Source organism: Sycon ciliatum, chromosome 13 (genome assembly GCF_964019385.1).
Source record: "Sycon ciliatum chromosome 13, ocSycCili1.1, whole genome shotgun sequence".
NCBI lineage: Eukaryota > Metazoa > Porifera > Calcarea > Leucosolenida > Sycettidae > Sycon > Sycon ciliatum.
Window position 1 is genome coordinate 17,946,833 of NC_088655.1, and position 15,081 is coordinate 17,961,913.

A 15,081-nucleotide genomic window follows, 5' to 3' on the forward strand; every position below is an offset into this window, starting at 1 on the left:
GGTCAACAAAGCCCCAACACAGCTAATCAAGAGACACATGCCTAGAAAGCCCTGCTCTTGGTCTTTCATTTGGTCATGTCAAACCTTGGTGCCCTTGCATGGCGAACGAAAAGTCATATTTTTGAACCCTGGACTGCGGACTATAATGTCCGTGGATCGTGGATCGTAGTAGATAGAACTGTACTGTAGAAGTAGAACTTCTAGAACTAGAACGTCTAGTTCTACAGTCGTAACCATGGTAACCGGTGTTGATGCACGCAGTAGAACAGAAGTAGTAGAAGGGATCCGGGAGCGTGACCGCGAAACGGGCACCAACGCTTGTGGCTCAATGTAGCTGAACCATCGGACCTTATTTGTCAGCTTGGATCACGTGATCCATCCACCTGCCGCGTGCGGCAAACAGCCCAAATAGCGCTAACTCTGGCCTGCGAGCGTTTGCTGCGACTAGCGCGCTAGCGCTCGTGACATACACAAACGCGCTAGCCAGAATGCTTTGACTTTGATGGCTTTCAGCTTCTATTTTTTGAAAAGTAGCGCGCTCAGACCAGCTCGCTCACTCTTTTTCCTCTTCCATTTTTTAGGGCAATTGTTTTGTTTGATAGACGAAGCTTGGGGTCTCTTTGGGTTTGCAACCCTTACCCTCCTGGAAAAAATCATAGTTGCTAGACTGCGACACTTCAGACCAGGTGCTATTAGAGCCGCTAATGGACGACGAGCTATTTTCCGCTATCCGGAGCTCAAGCATTTGAGCCGCTAAATGGACGAGACTCCTGGGGTAAAGGATGCAGAGAACTTGGAGTGAGGAGAAAACACTCGTATGGAGCAGGGAGTAGGTATTGTACTACTTCCTGGTATGGAGCACTGAGAAGCGGTAAGTCTTAGGGCAATTCTTAGCCAGTAATTACTTTCTCGCCATAATTATGTTCTCGTTTTTCGTGTCTTCTGTAATGCCAGTACACTAGCAGTACGACTACACTGTAGGCGAGAGTCCATAAGCCAGAGTGTGCAGCTCTCCATCTATGCAGCATAAACAAATTAATGACAAATTTCCTTTGCCTAAGGGCTGGGTTCCACCGCCGCTCCGCCGCACATCATCCACGGCATGAAACGTCATCATTACGAGCTGGTCCAGCGAGGCCGCGGCTCATCACCAGCTTTCGCTTCGCTGCTTGACACAAAAAAATGCAAGCCGCGGTCACGGCTTGCATTGTTTCCCGCACTTAATTGTTTTATTCGGGGGGATTTTAATTCGTTGCACAGGCCAGAACACGAGGATTTTTTGGATTTCACGCGCGCGCAGGCAGGCTAAATGTCATCAAAAAACGTCGAGCACGATCGCGGTACCGTGAATGGCGAGTGTCACTGGAACCGCTCCGCTCTGCTGCATGCAGCCAAGTACCGTGGAGCAGCGGAGCTGCGGAGCCGCAGTGGAACCCGACCCTAACCAAATTTATAGCAATTTGAAAATGTTTTGACAATTTTCATAAAAAACTTGACAACATTGTTCTTCTGTAGAGTGCCGCTGGCAACTCCATCGATGAACTCCATCAATGAGCGCAGGGATAAAGTTTAGAAACCCTTCGAGCGAGAACGTGTTTTCAAAAAGGAAGCACAAATATAGTATGGCCCCATCAAAGCCACTCGCTGACTACTTACCAGTAAAATGGGGTTGGACGGTTGTCAGATTAGCTGACATGTTTTCTGCCAACACAACCATAAGCAGTTGTCAACTCTCAAGACTAAAAGAGCTTGCGAAGAAAGTGAGAAACCTTGGCTATGAAAGCACATGAAGCGTCAGAACATAATCGAGCAAACTTGGACCTAGATTACCAGTGTCTGCTCCAGAGCCAGGTCAGTGGCCCTGTTTGTGAGTACTTGGACCTTTTGGAAAAAGAACACTGGGTTACCTGCGACCCGGTCGGAAGTCCTGTCGAGTACTATACTTTTTTATACTTCGAGGGTATACCGCCACTGACAGGCTGCATACAATAGGTTCAAGCTAAAGTACCGTATCACCATGGTAATTACCTGGAAATTCGGTGTGTTTTCTACGTTTTTGTTAAACAAGCAGCAATGTGCCACAGAAATTACCATGGTGATAGAGTAGATGACCGTGTGAAGCGGTGTGAGATGCAGCAAAGGTGAGCCTGTTATTGCGAGTCTATGCCCTAAACAATAAACTTTGCCGTGGGATGATTCTCTTTGGGCTGCACACTCTGGTTAATGTACTCTTGGTGGCAGCATTCTGGTGCCAAAGATGATATTTTTTCAGAAAAATAAGCACTAGAGAAATGGAGTGGGAGTAACCTGAATTATTCTATTAGCAGAGCTGCAATGCTTGGGATATGAGATTATTCCCGTAGCTATGCAAAAGACGCTATTCAGTTGTACTTTAGTAGCATCTGGCGCTACATGTAGCCAGTATCCACACCGCTGTAATTCGGTGCGTGTCACGGTGCCTGGTAGGGTGGTTCACGTGGCATGCCATGGTTGGTGCAGTATCCCGTATGTGTCCCGTACCGTAATTCGAGTATGCGGTGCGCACCGTAGCATAGATGTATCTGGAGCGCTGTACGAGCTAAGATGTCGGGGCAAATATGGGGACATTCACAACATGCAATGTGAATATGCACGTCAGTTTCGTTTTAAGAAGTGGGTTTGACGGAGTAAGAAAAGGCCCCAGCTTTGGCTGCTGCATGCTAGCCCAGTGGGTACCAATCTCCTGCCATCGGCCGAGTGCTGATGGAACGGAGTAGAAGAAAAAGAAAGAAGAATATTGCGTTCAAGAATACAATTTCAGTAAGGGATATACAGTAAAACCTGTAACTAAAGACCACCGTCACTAGCGACCAGCCTTGTACTACCAGCCACTTCGCCAGGCACGGAAGGTCTCACATTCAAAATGCACTGTGACTAGCGACTACCTTCTGAACGCGACCAGCGACCGCCTTTTCCTGTCCCAAACACAATTATTGACCCGTAACTAGCGACCGCGATGTAGGAAATCAAATGTTGCTCGAAGCTCCTTCTTGAAATTTTACTGATTTTCCATGGTCCTGAAAAGAATCTTTCGATACTACAGCTGAACAAATGAATGCAGGTAATTTGGGCTGTGGAGTCGGTGTGGACTGCACTACACCTGTCAAAATTTCAAGCGCTGTCAAGAAAAAACATGATAGGAAACGTCTTGGAGAGCGCATCGAAAGCGCTCTCTGATCGATGTTACTACTCGGAGGAGAAACGAAGACTGGGCGGCTCTGTCACCCCAGTCATACAGACGGATCGACGATGGCATCAAGGAATCCAGAAACAAAGCAGCACCACAAGGTCCTGATGCTGAAGGATCGCGTTCAAGCAATCGAGAAGTCACAACAAGGACAGTCGGTATGATTGATCGCATGAACAAATTTGAAGCCCAGCGCGAAACGAAACTTCCCCAGGGAACGTTTGACTCCTGGCTTCAGAAGTAGCAGCTGAATTTGAAGTCTGCAAAAAATTAATCTTCTCTCTCTCTCCATCTCTCCGTCTTTCTGACATTGCGCAAGTCCTGGGGAATTGTATTAGCTGCATTTTGACATACATAATTATCATATAATGGGATCCACATATGGTCACGCGGTGCAAACCTCTAACTAAAGACCAACTGCTACTAAAGACCGCTTTTGCTGGCACCAAGGGGTGGTATATAGTCACAGGTTTTACTGTGCCGGTAAGTGGATAGCTAACTAAAATAATTAGCCGTATGGTTTAGAAATAGTGGTGGCGACTCTGGATGGCAGTCGTGAGTCCGTCAAGTGTCAAGTCGACGGAATAGTGCGAGCTCCAGTGTGGGGAGCAAACCCATTCCTAAGCATCCCCCCCCCACCTCACAACAGAGCAACCGAGTTTTGGATTAAGCTGGGAGTGCCGATTCGAGCAACTGGTATGATGGCTCTGCTTGGAGCCACTAGATGGCTCGCAGCTGAGCCGGCAAATGACTCCGCTTGGAGCCGTCAAATGACTCCGCATGGAGCCGCCGAATGACTCTGCATGGAGCCGCCGAATGACCCCGCATGGAGCCGCCAAATGACCCCGCATGGAGCCGCAAATTGACTCCGCATGGAGCCGCCAATGACTCCGCTTGGAGCCGCCAATGACTCCGCATGGAGCCGCCAATGACTCCACATGAAGCCGCCAATGACTCCGCATGGAGCCGCCAATGACTCTGAGTAGAGCCGCCAATGACTCTGAGTAGAGCCTCCAAATGCTAATATATTGGTAATTTGGTATGCATAACCAGTTGAGAGCATATATTCCATAAATCGGCACTCCCGGAGCGGATCACAAAGTGCAGCTACCCGTGCAATCTGTAAGCGGTGCAAGCTAGGTAAAGACTGTCAGAACTTGATATCATGGGCTGAGGCCATTGCCGCAGCCACCCATACTTTGGCTGCAGGTGGCGTCCGAATGTTACTCGGGCAGACATCGCTTTCCACCTTCCCGCCTCTCTGAATATCGAGTCCCGCAGCTGATTCGAAACGAGTGGCCGGTGTACAACGCCAGGCCAAAGCCACAACTGATGAGCAATATCCTCGCAGTTGCTGTAAATGCCCATCGATTGGCATTCGCAGCTGATGCCGCTAGTTTTCCCAGGTGCTGCGGGCTGCCACAATTGCAAACAACCCTTTGCGGTTGCTGCTCTGCTTGATTGACTGTCCATCGCCCTATCCCCGGTGGCAATTGTACGAGCACCGGCCAAGTGCACCACTTGCATCAGTGAATACCAGCAAGTCGGGGGACGGCGTCCATTTAGGGTGTAGGAAGAAGGACCGGCCGTTCCGCTAATCCAGGAGCTCAGGCCATCAGCGAAGATCTTTGAGGCACTCTTTGGAGAGCTTGATCAGGTAACACGGCTGCCGGTACCAGTTGGCAAGTGACCACAATCTGCAATTTGCATCCAGGGGCTATCACTCTTGTAGCAAACGGGAGCTTTCCCAGAAGAGACTCGAGTTGACATTGGGTAGTTGAAGCTGTGTGAAGAGTGGCCCGAAGGAGATCACGAAGCTCGGCAAGTTCGTCCATAGGCATACTGATGTTAGCGCGGCGGGTGTCCAGGATGACGCCGATAAACATTAGGACGTGGGCTGGACCCTCCACTTTTGCTGATGCCAGAGAAAACACCGAGGTATGTAAACGCGCGGCGCCGAGTAGCGAGTTGCTGGCGAGCTAACACAGGTCCAGTGCATGCATTGAGGAAGCACTTTTACTGACGCCAGAGAAACACCGAGGTATGTGAACGCGCGGCGCCGAGTAGCGAGTTTCTGGCGAGCTAACACAAGTTCAGAGCATGCATGGAGACAGAAACGTTAGTCGAGGTACTCCCCGTAATGGGATGATGCCAATAACGTCAGGACTTGAGCAGGACCCTCCACTTTTGCTGGGGCCAGAGAAACATCGAAGTATGTAAACGCTCGGAGCAGAATAGCGAATTGCTGGCAAGCTAACACAAGTCCAGAGCATGCACTAAGGAAGTAACGTTAGTTGAGGTATCCCCCGTAATGCAACAGGCGTGTGAGTGCGAACTGCTAGCACATAATCCATTCACTGGCGGATGCAACAGAGTTCCATATAGCTGGACTGGAGCGTAATACAGTCTGAAGGGCAGGGCACTCTCATAAAAGTATTGATCCTGCCAGCGGATCGACAAGGACAAATCCTCCCGGCGGACGGGAATTCGGCAGAATGCACTTTTAACATTGAGCTTAGCAAGATACACCGGGGCGAGCACAATTGTGGAGGAAATTGTTTGGGAACGCATGTTCCGCAAGTTGCATGCTCGAAAGTCGAAAACAGCAATGACATGCAAGAGACATTGTACAGGATCTTGGAGGGCGCATGACCATGTGACTCGCGCATGCGTGCAGGTCGGGCCAGCTCGCTGGGCTGCCTGCTAACTTGCGTTAGCATGCTAACGCTCATTATGGTTTAGATCGCATTATTGTAATGGTCGCGGTTTGATTTCAAAAGACCATAGAACGTGTTTTGTTTTTTGTTTTTTTTATACGAAAGTCCACTATATTCCCGAATATGTTCGACAAGTGGTGGCGGGGCCAGACTGCTCTGCCGACCTCAAAGGTCTGGGCGTCTACGCAGACAAAGCGCGCCATAATGCAGTAAAACCATGTAGAGAGGAGGAAGAGGGGAAATGAATAATAGTGAGAAACAAGGACAATGGGTAGATGGTCGTGAGAGAAGCAGAGTGAAAGATAACGTCACATTGTGGTAAGGGGGGGGGCGGGGGGGAGGATGCTAGTGAGGCACTGGTCTAAACCGTTTCATAGGGCGTCGGTGGCTGCTTGCCAGTTCAGGTGCAGCAGATACTTGTTGCATTTTTCTTTGAATGATTGGAGCTGGCTGGGTTGCGGCCGTGCTGGTAGAATGGTCGCTGGTAGGCTGTTCCACAAGGGAATAATGCAGTCTGGGTAGGAACCCTGGAGGCTGCTACGAATGCGCACGGGCAGCGTCGACTTGAGCTGGAGCGGGTGGCAGTGGGCAGTCTCCGTGGCTAACCTAGTGGATCGACCACCCACTGGGCGGGGATTGGCTGGAGGTGGGAGGATGGGCTTCAGGGGGCTTGTTGTTGGAAGGTAAGACAGCTTGAACGTGAACGAAAGCGCAGCAACCAGTCGGCGGTGTTTCAGGCTGGGGAGCCAGGCGCCTGGGCCAATCACCTTCAGTGCCTTGTGCTGGATTTTGTCCAGTCTGGATGTACCTGACCCCATCCACACCAGGCAGCAGTATTCCATTGTTGGCCGCACGAAGCCTTTGTAGACTGCCGTGCGGCCGCTGGAGTCCAACAGGGGCGCAACCTTTCTCAGGAAGTGTAGGCGTTGGGCAGCCTTTGAGGCCACGGCCCGGAGGTGTGCTGCGTAGGACAGTTGCGAGTCGAATGCTATGCCCAGAAGTTTAATTTCCTTCTCTTCAGGAACAGTCACTCCATTGAAGAGCACTGGTGGGAACGCTGGGGGAGGCTTGCGGTGGTCGATGATGAGGGCCTGAGATTTGGATGGCTCGAAGGTGACCTTCCACTTGGAACCCCAGTGGGAGACGGCGTCCACTGCTTCCTGGAGTTGTGCTGCAGAGTCGGATATGCTGGCGGTGGCAGAGATGCACTGATACAGTGTCGTGTCATCTGCATACGTGGCAAGCTCAGCACCAGCAGGCAAGGTGTCCTCGCAGTCATTTACGTACAGGAGGAATAACGTTGGTCCAAGGATGCTACCTTGTGGTACCCCTGCTTGGATATGGTGCAGGGAGGACTCTTGGCCGCCCACAACAGCCTGCAGGCGCCGGTTGTGCAGGTAGCTTTCCAGCCATCCGAGAAGCGGGCCGTCTAGACCGTACACGGAAGCCTTATGCAGCAGGCCAGCATGGCTGACTTTATCAAAGGCGCCTGCTATGTCTATCGCCAAAACATGGGCGGCTCCTCCTAGGCCGGCTGCTCGGGACCATTCACAGTGGAGCTTGGTTAAGACGTCGGCTGTGCTCAGGCCCTTTCTGAACCCGAACTGTTTCGCAGAGATGACATTGTGGGACTCCACGAAACTGGTTATCTGACGATTGACAATTGTTTCCATCACTTTGGATATGATAAACAGCAGAGACACAGGTCTGTAGTGTTGAGGCAGGTTCTTGGATTTCTTCTTGTGAATGGGTGTGACTCTAGCTGTCTTCCAGGATGTCGGCATAACCATGCTGTAGAAGCTAAGGGAGAACAGTTTGGAGAGTGGCTTACTTAGGGGGTCGGCACACATCTTCAGAACTCGCGCGGGAATGCAATCCGGTCCAGTAGCTTTCGATGTATTTAGGCGCCGGAGTTCTCTCTTGACAGTGGCAGGGCGGAACCGAACCGTTGAGAGCTTTTCAGCCGTGCGCTGAGCAACGTGGGGGAAATCAGTCGCTGGTTGGTTGGCGGGGAAGTCGTCGGCGCCCAGGCTGCACTTTGAGGCGAAATACTGCCCAAAACACTCAGCTTTTTCGGCATTCGATACGCATTCCAAACCAGGCTGCGGCGTAAGAGTTGGGATGGACGTGTTTCTGCTGCTGCCACCTGCTTGCTTGATGGTAGACCACCACGAGCGGTCACTCAGGCTAGCTTTGGAGAGCTTAGTACGCAGGGTAGCCAGGCGGGCCACCTTGGCATGCTGGAGGATGTCATTACAACGTAGAGTGGCTGCTGAGGCTGTCTGCCGCGCTGCTGTTGACTTCTGCCGTCTGGCAGTAGCCCAAGCCCTCTCTTTTGCTTTTATGGCATCCGTGCACTCAGGGGTCCACCAAGCTGGATCCGTCGGCCGGGATGTGAGTTGCCGGGATGGGATGAAACGTGACATACCGTGGAGGATAACTTCGGTGATGTTGGCGCACGACTCATCAGCGCTGGTGGTGAAGGCAGTTGACCAGTCATAGGCTAGGAAAAAGTGACAGAGGCGGTTCCAGTCTGCTTGGTTGTACCGCCAGACAGTGCGTGTGGTTTTTGGTTCACGGAACGCAGAGATAGGGAAGTCCATGGTGAGGACAGCGTGGTCAGAGGACCCCAGTGGGGCATGGCATTTCACCTGAACCGGTTCACTGAAGTCAGACATCACAAGGTCCAGGGTGTTGTCTCCACGTGTGGGGATGTTGACATGTTGCTCCAGGCCATGAACATAGCAGAGTTCCTCGGCTGCTTCTCCTGCCGAGGTAGTCTCGGTGCTCCCTAGCCATGCTGCATTGTGGACATTGAAGTCCCCTGCGAGGATAACATAGTCACCGTGGCTGCGGGCCTCATCTAGGTGGGTATCAAGGTATTCGATCAGCTCGGTGTCTGTCCCCGTCCCGGCTGTGGAGCCTGATCGGTAGAGTGCACAGAAAACAATCTTGGACCGGCTAGCTGTTGATACAGATATCCATATCACTTCGTGGTGTTCCGTGCTGAACCGGTCCAGGTACTGGAAGGCCATGTTTGATTTCACCCAGATGGCAACTCCGCCTCCATGAGCGTTTCTGTCATGTCGGATTGGGGGAGCGTATCCGGACAGACAGACCTCACTGTCAGTGACCTTTGCGGTTGAGAATTTTGTCTCCGTAACAGCGATGACATCAGGTGAGGAGCACTTTGCAACATGTGCAAGTTCACCAAGCTTTGACTTTAGGCCAAAAGCATTGGTGAGTAGGAGCCTGAGGAAGCGCTTCATTGGTGACCATGTAGGTCATGTTGTGGCGCAGATCCGTTTGATCTCTTCAGGTCTCCAGCCTCTGGTGGGGAGAGGTGGGAGTTTCTCCGTTTTTGGCCACCACACAGTGCACTGTTCGGTCAGCAACGTCTCATCGTGGCGGCTTTTTACTCAAATATGACGAGTGTTTACACCAGAGACTTGTAACTGATTGATTTCACTACATACTCACTGAAAATTGCCGCACATCAATATTATTCACCGCATATTTACCGCATATTTACCGCAAATTCACCGCAAATTATGCCATATTATGCCGCGTTTTTCCCCGCGTTTTTTGCGATTTTTTTCCGCAATTTTCCCCGGGGACAGAATGTTGCATTGTAGGAAGAGTACTTCCTCCGTATACAAAAACTTCGTGACTTTTTTTGAAAGCTGCGCACAGCCCTGGAATTGTTCCGTTTGACTCGGAATAACACTCATGGCATTGTCTAACCTGTTTACAAGCTATATACAAAGAAAAAAGCAACTCAGACGAATGAGATTGAGTTTTTTCAGAGTCTTCGTCGCTCATGTCAATAGTGAGGTTTTGCATTCCGAATTTCGGTTCGGCGTTCTTCGGTCATTTGTCGAACATCAAAATGTCGAATTTTTGCACCAACGTTTGTTTTGCAAGTCGAAAATGATGTGTTTTCATTTCGTGAGCCCCAGCATCAGCAATGTCCTGTCCCGTGCTCCCTTTCTTGCTGATTCCAACGAACTTTGATCGCCCAAAGAGTCGAGGGCCAAACCTGCTTCCTCATTCGCCTCAGAAGAACCAACTCCATGGCCAAGCCAAGTCAAATTTTATGCGTACCGCCATAGTCTTTTCAGCCACACAGATGACGGTGAGGACACTCCAGGCGATAGAGAGTAGACAGACAGTGGAGAGGAGCAATCAGAGGTAGCTGGCGATGCTCATGTCGCCCAAGACGCCTGCGAAGCGATGCCGAGATAAGAAACCTCTTTGAATAAATCAAGCGCTAGCGCTCTTCTACAAGAAAATTCATCCGAAAAATGTTTTCGGCAAAGTGGGCTTTTTCAGAAGAAACATGCCGAATCTTCGTGTGCCCTTTCGACCTCGCTCCCGCGTGCCGAATCTTTTTGCCGAATTTCGGAATGCAAAACCTCACTATTGTCACCTGACGACGCTGACTCCGCATCGCCAACAGTCGCTGCTTCTGCTCGCATTTCGTTCAGATTCTTGTCACCTGCAGTGATGATCCGATGCTGGACTTTGGCTACGTCCTCTTCATCTCTAGAGCTGTGTTCGAATCGGTGTCGACTATAATTATTCAGTTGTTCCAACCCGCGACCTCCATTAGGCATTATGCCGTGAAAAGAGTCGTACAAGCACATCTACACGCTTCGCATTTTCACCAACGCGCTGTGGTGCGCTTTCAACTCTCCCTGCTGCTCAACCGTCTTGCAGAACTCGAGTCGTAATTCGGCATTCGTTGAGGATTGCTAACGTTCACCAACGCGCTGTGGTGCGCTTTCAACTCTCCCTGCTGCTCAACCGTCTTGCAGAACTCGAGTCGTAACTCGGCAGTCGTTGAGGATTGCTAACGTTCACCAACGCGCTGTGGTGCGCTTTCAACTCTCCCTGCTGCTCAACCGTCTTGCAGAACTCGAGTCGTAACTCGGCAGTCGTTGAGGATTGCTAACGTTCGCCATTGCGCTGTGGTGCGCTTTCAACTCTCCCTGCTGCTCAACCGTCTTGCAGAACTCGAGTCGTAACTCGGCAGTCGTTGAGGATTGCTAACGTTCGCCATTGCGCTGTGGTGCGCTTTCAACTCTTCCTGCTGCTCAACCGTCTTGCAGAACTCGAGTCGTACCTCGGCAGTCGTTGAGGATTGCCAATGCTAGCGCTACTGCCAACTTCCTGCGCTGGCTTCAAGCTCTCTTCTCCTACATGTACATGACCGTATAATATATAGATCACTCACTGACTGACGATATACTGTCACATTGTATAGTGCATACTAGTGCGTAAGTACATTACGTACACTGCTGACAACTGAAATCCGACCCCCTTGGCGGGGCGCCGCACCGGCAACTGGGTCGGATTTCATTTTAGTTGTCAGCACTGTACATGTAGGAATGTACGTTGCAGAGTCGACCAACAGAGCGCTTACAATGCAAGTCAAATGCATAAATTCGGTTTGAACCTGGCACAATCATCACGGGTTGCCTCTGAGAAGAAAAAGTTCTCTGGGTACTTGATTTTGCACGCTGACAGAAGGAAAATTGTCTCTAAAGACATACTTATGCGAAGTTGACGCGATTAGTGAACGCAAAGCCACATCTGGGGTCTGGAGCGTCACCAATGTACATCATCATCTCTGACCATGTACAGCTTCCCGTACTAGCATAACCTGTAGCGTCATGCGATCAGATTCCCCAAGGACGCTTCCCTATTCCACCTTACAGCACCCAAGAAGTACTTGAATGCCATGGAAGGCAAAGACTATGTCCAAGCATGTTAAAGGGGAAGTTAAGGCAAAAATTAAAATTTCACCAGTTGTAGTCTTCGGGGTGCTGAGTCGAATGGTCTTGGTCCGAGAAAGCTGAGACGCTCCCTTCCTACTTGAATCCCAATCGAACTCGCGCACTTCCACCGAAACTGGGTGACTGCGCCCTACTAGATGGGGATTTGTATGCAAAATGTCACTAAAAGCGCCATTTCGTTCTTATAAAAGCACGGATGACCGCGATTGGCCCATATGTTGTAGTCTTTTGGATGCTGAGTCGACTGGGTTTAGTCCGAAAAGGCTGCGATGCAGCGTTCCTCCTTTATTCCCAATCGAACATGGTTGAACAAGCGGTCACGTGCTCCTGCGTACGCCAGTCACCTGGTCACCGTGCCTGCAGGGTACATTTTACTAGCCTGTTTGACCTTTTTTGGGTGCAGTCCTGTCACTCGAGTTGAACCTTGGTGTGAAAGTTGTCGCCTGCTGGCGTGGTGACCAGGTGATTTGGGCACCCAGGAGCGGGTGACCGCTTGTTCAACCATGTTCGATTGGGAATAAAGGAGGAACGCTGCATCGCAGCCTTTTCGGACCAAAACCAGTCGACTCAGCGTCCAAAAGAGTACAACATATGGGCCAATCGCGGTCATCCGTGCTTTTATAAGAACGAAATGGCGCTTTTAGTGACATTTTGCATACAAATCCCCATCTAGTAGCGCACAGTCACCCAGTTTCGGTGGAAGTGCGCGAGTTCGATTGGGATTCAAGTAGGAAGGGAGCGTCTCAGCTTCCTCGGACCAAGACCATTCGACTCAGCACCCCCGAAGACTACAACTGGTGAAATTTTAATTTTTGCCTTAACTTCCCCTTTAAAGTAGAATGAAGTTGAAGACACCACTGCAGCTGTACTTATGGTTGATAAATATGGTGGTAAAGACACACCTGGCAATATAGCGGTAAGCGAACTGATGGTGGTGGTGGTGAGAAGGAGAGCTCTATGCCAGAACTTTGCAGCCTAGAGAGCGTGTGTGGGCAGGCGTGTGTTTACCGCCATATTGCCAGGTGTGTCTTTACCACCATATTTATCAACCATGTTAACGTAGAAAGGAAAAGGACATATGGAAACGAGTTAAGAGTAACTCTCCACCACTGTAACTAGATACTATATACAGTCAGAAAGTGCAACAACTAGGCACAAAACTGACGGAGTACGTCGGTTAGCGCTACGGAGATGTGTTGAAGCTAGGTGTCAGGACGTCGAATGTCTCAGTACTCTGTCAGTTTTGTGCCTAGTTGTTGCACTTTCTGACTGTATATAGTATCTAGTTACCGTGGTGGAGAGTTACTCTGAACTCGTTTCCATATGTCCTTTTCCTTTCTACTTTTATTATTGGCTCAATACCCGAGTTTCATGTTAAAGTACATAATAATAATAAATAAAATAAATAATAAAAGATGATTTAGAGGAGTCATGAATACTAGTATAGCCTATTTTTGGTGTGGTGAAGACATTCTGAACAATCTGTAGGATATTATCACTTCGTAGAAATTTGGAGGAATCTACGCCGCATTGCAGTGAAGTGGATAGGTAATAGTTAAAGACAATTTTTCAAAGTAATGAACTGAATACACGAACTTAGAGCTCGTGGGAACAACCATCTTCAGAACTGAATACAGTACTGGTGAAGAGGTTGTCACGCGGAAAGATTCATGCGCTGTTCTGGCAAACTGAGGGTGCAATACGCGGGATTTGACACGGAATGGCGTAGTTATTAGCATTGAAAGTCGTTGAATATTTCAAATGATCAAATCCAAGTGTGCTCACAAATTTATTGTGGTCCAAAGAAATTGTGAATCTGTCCAGGTAGCCCATATGTTTCATTTGGGCTACATGGCGAACTCTGTTTATTACCATTAAACCTGGGCGTTAGAAAATTAATATCGATCTCAATGTAAAATTTGAAACAACTCCCTGCTGCGTAATTATCCACACCGTGGCCAGGGAATAGTGAAAACTCAAGTTGTTTTCTGAAGGCGGTTACCATCCACCAGCACACTTAGAACAATAGTTTTCAACGGAGGATTCATTCAGTTACCTATCAATCATTATTGGCAATGCAATTTGCACTCTTTGCCCAACCTAATTATTATAGCCAACCACATGCACATGGTGGGTATACTCGAGGAGTCAGACACAGGACTATGATGTGTTCATTTCTCAGTTATTAAGAGAGGATACCGTCTCTGCTTGGATAACAGCTACACCATAGCTCAGTGGTTAGAGCACCGCTGGCTTCAAGTGAAGGTCCCTTTTTCAGTCCTGGTGGTGACAGTAAATGTTTTCTTCAGACTTTTCCCGTTTGCATCTTTCCCCCAAGCCAGTACGTTATTGAGTTTCACATTTGTATGTTGCAACGGAGTTCTCCGCCATTCTCAACGTTAAATTTGGGAATTGTACATTGCACTGTTGCGGCTATGAAGAAAAAGAAATCCAGCATTAACAGCAAACAACCTCACGTTATCTATCCTCTTTCTTCACTTTTATCACTACTTTGCGTTATTGTTCGTTTGTTTGCTTGAATTATTTCGAAGTATTTATTCTCACGATGGCACTATCGCCAATAAGAGATTGAAATCAATTCATTGACAGAATATGCCACTGCTGTCAGCACACAATGACTCTGACAATACCAGTGAGCATACTTCGAAATACATGTACGAACATCTTGAAAGTGTTCAGCTTGACAAAGTATACTTTCAAGGCTTCTCGTCAGGTGAAATACAGGCAAAGGGAAACTAACAAGAACAGTGGATTAAGTACAGTAGCGACGTGATGAAACAGCGCAAAGAAGAAGATAGCTAATATTAGATTTATCACGACAAACAGTCGGTATTTCAAATTGCAGAACGATTGCCTCATGAATCCCAGTTTCATGATTGCACAACCGTTGCACCATCACCTACTCATACAGTGACCATGCTGCACTAGGCACTGTTCAACTGCGCAACCCATAAGCAGTCAAATATAAGCAATCAATATAGCGCTGATGGGTGAAATAACTAAATATTGCGACAGAGCTTCTTGCTCTACATATACTGGCACACACAGAGACATAGACAGCAATAGCGACAACACACAAAGTGAAGGGTAGTTGGCCTCAGCCAGATGTGAACCAGATAACGAGTGAGGTATGGAAGCAAGGACTGAGAACGGAGTGTCTAAGATAGAATAGGCGTGCCAGTGGATAGCAGAAATAGGCCATAATGCAGAACCACTTGGGACCGTCAGATTAATTTCCCTGGACCGAGCCAGCCGGGAAAAAACCCTCGCGCCGACGGACGCAGTTGTGAGGGAAAAAACCGGGTGTATATCCCCAATG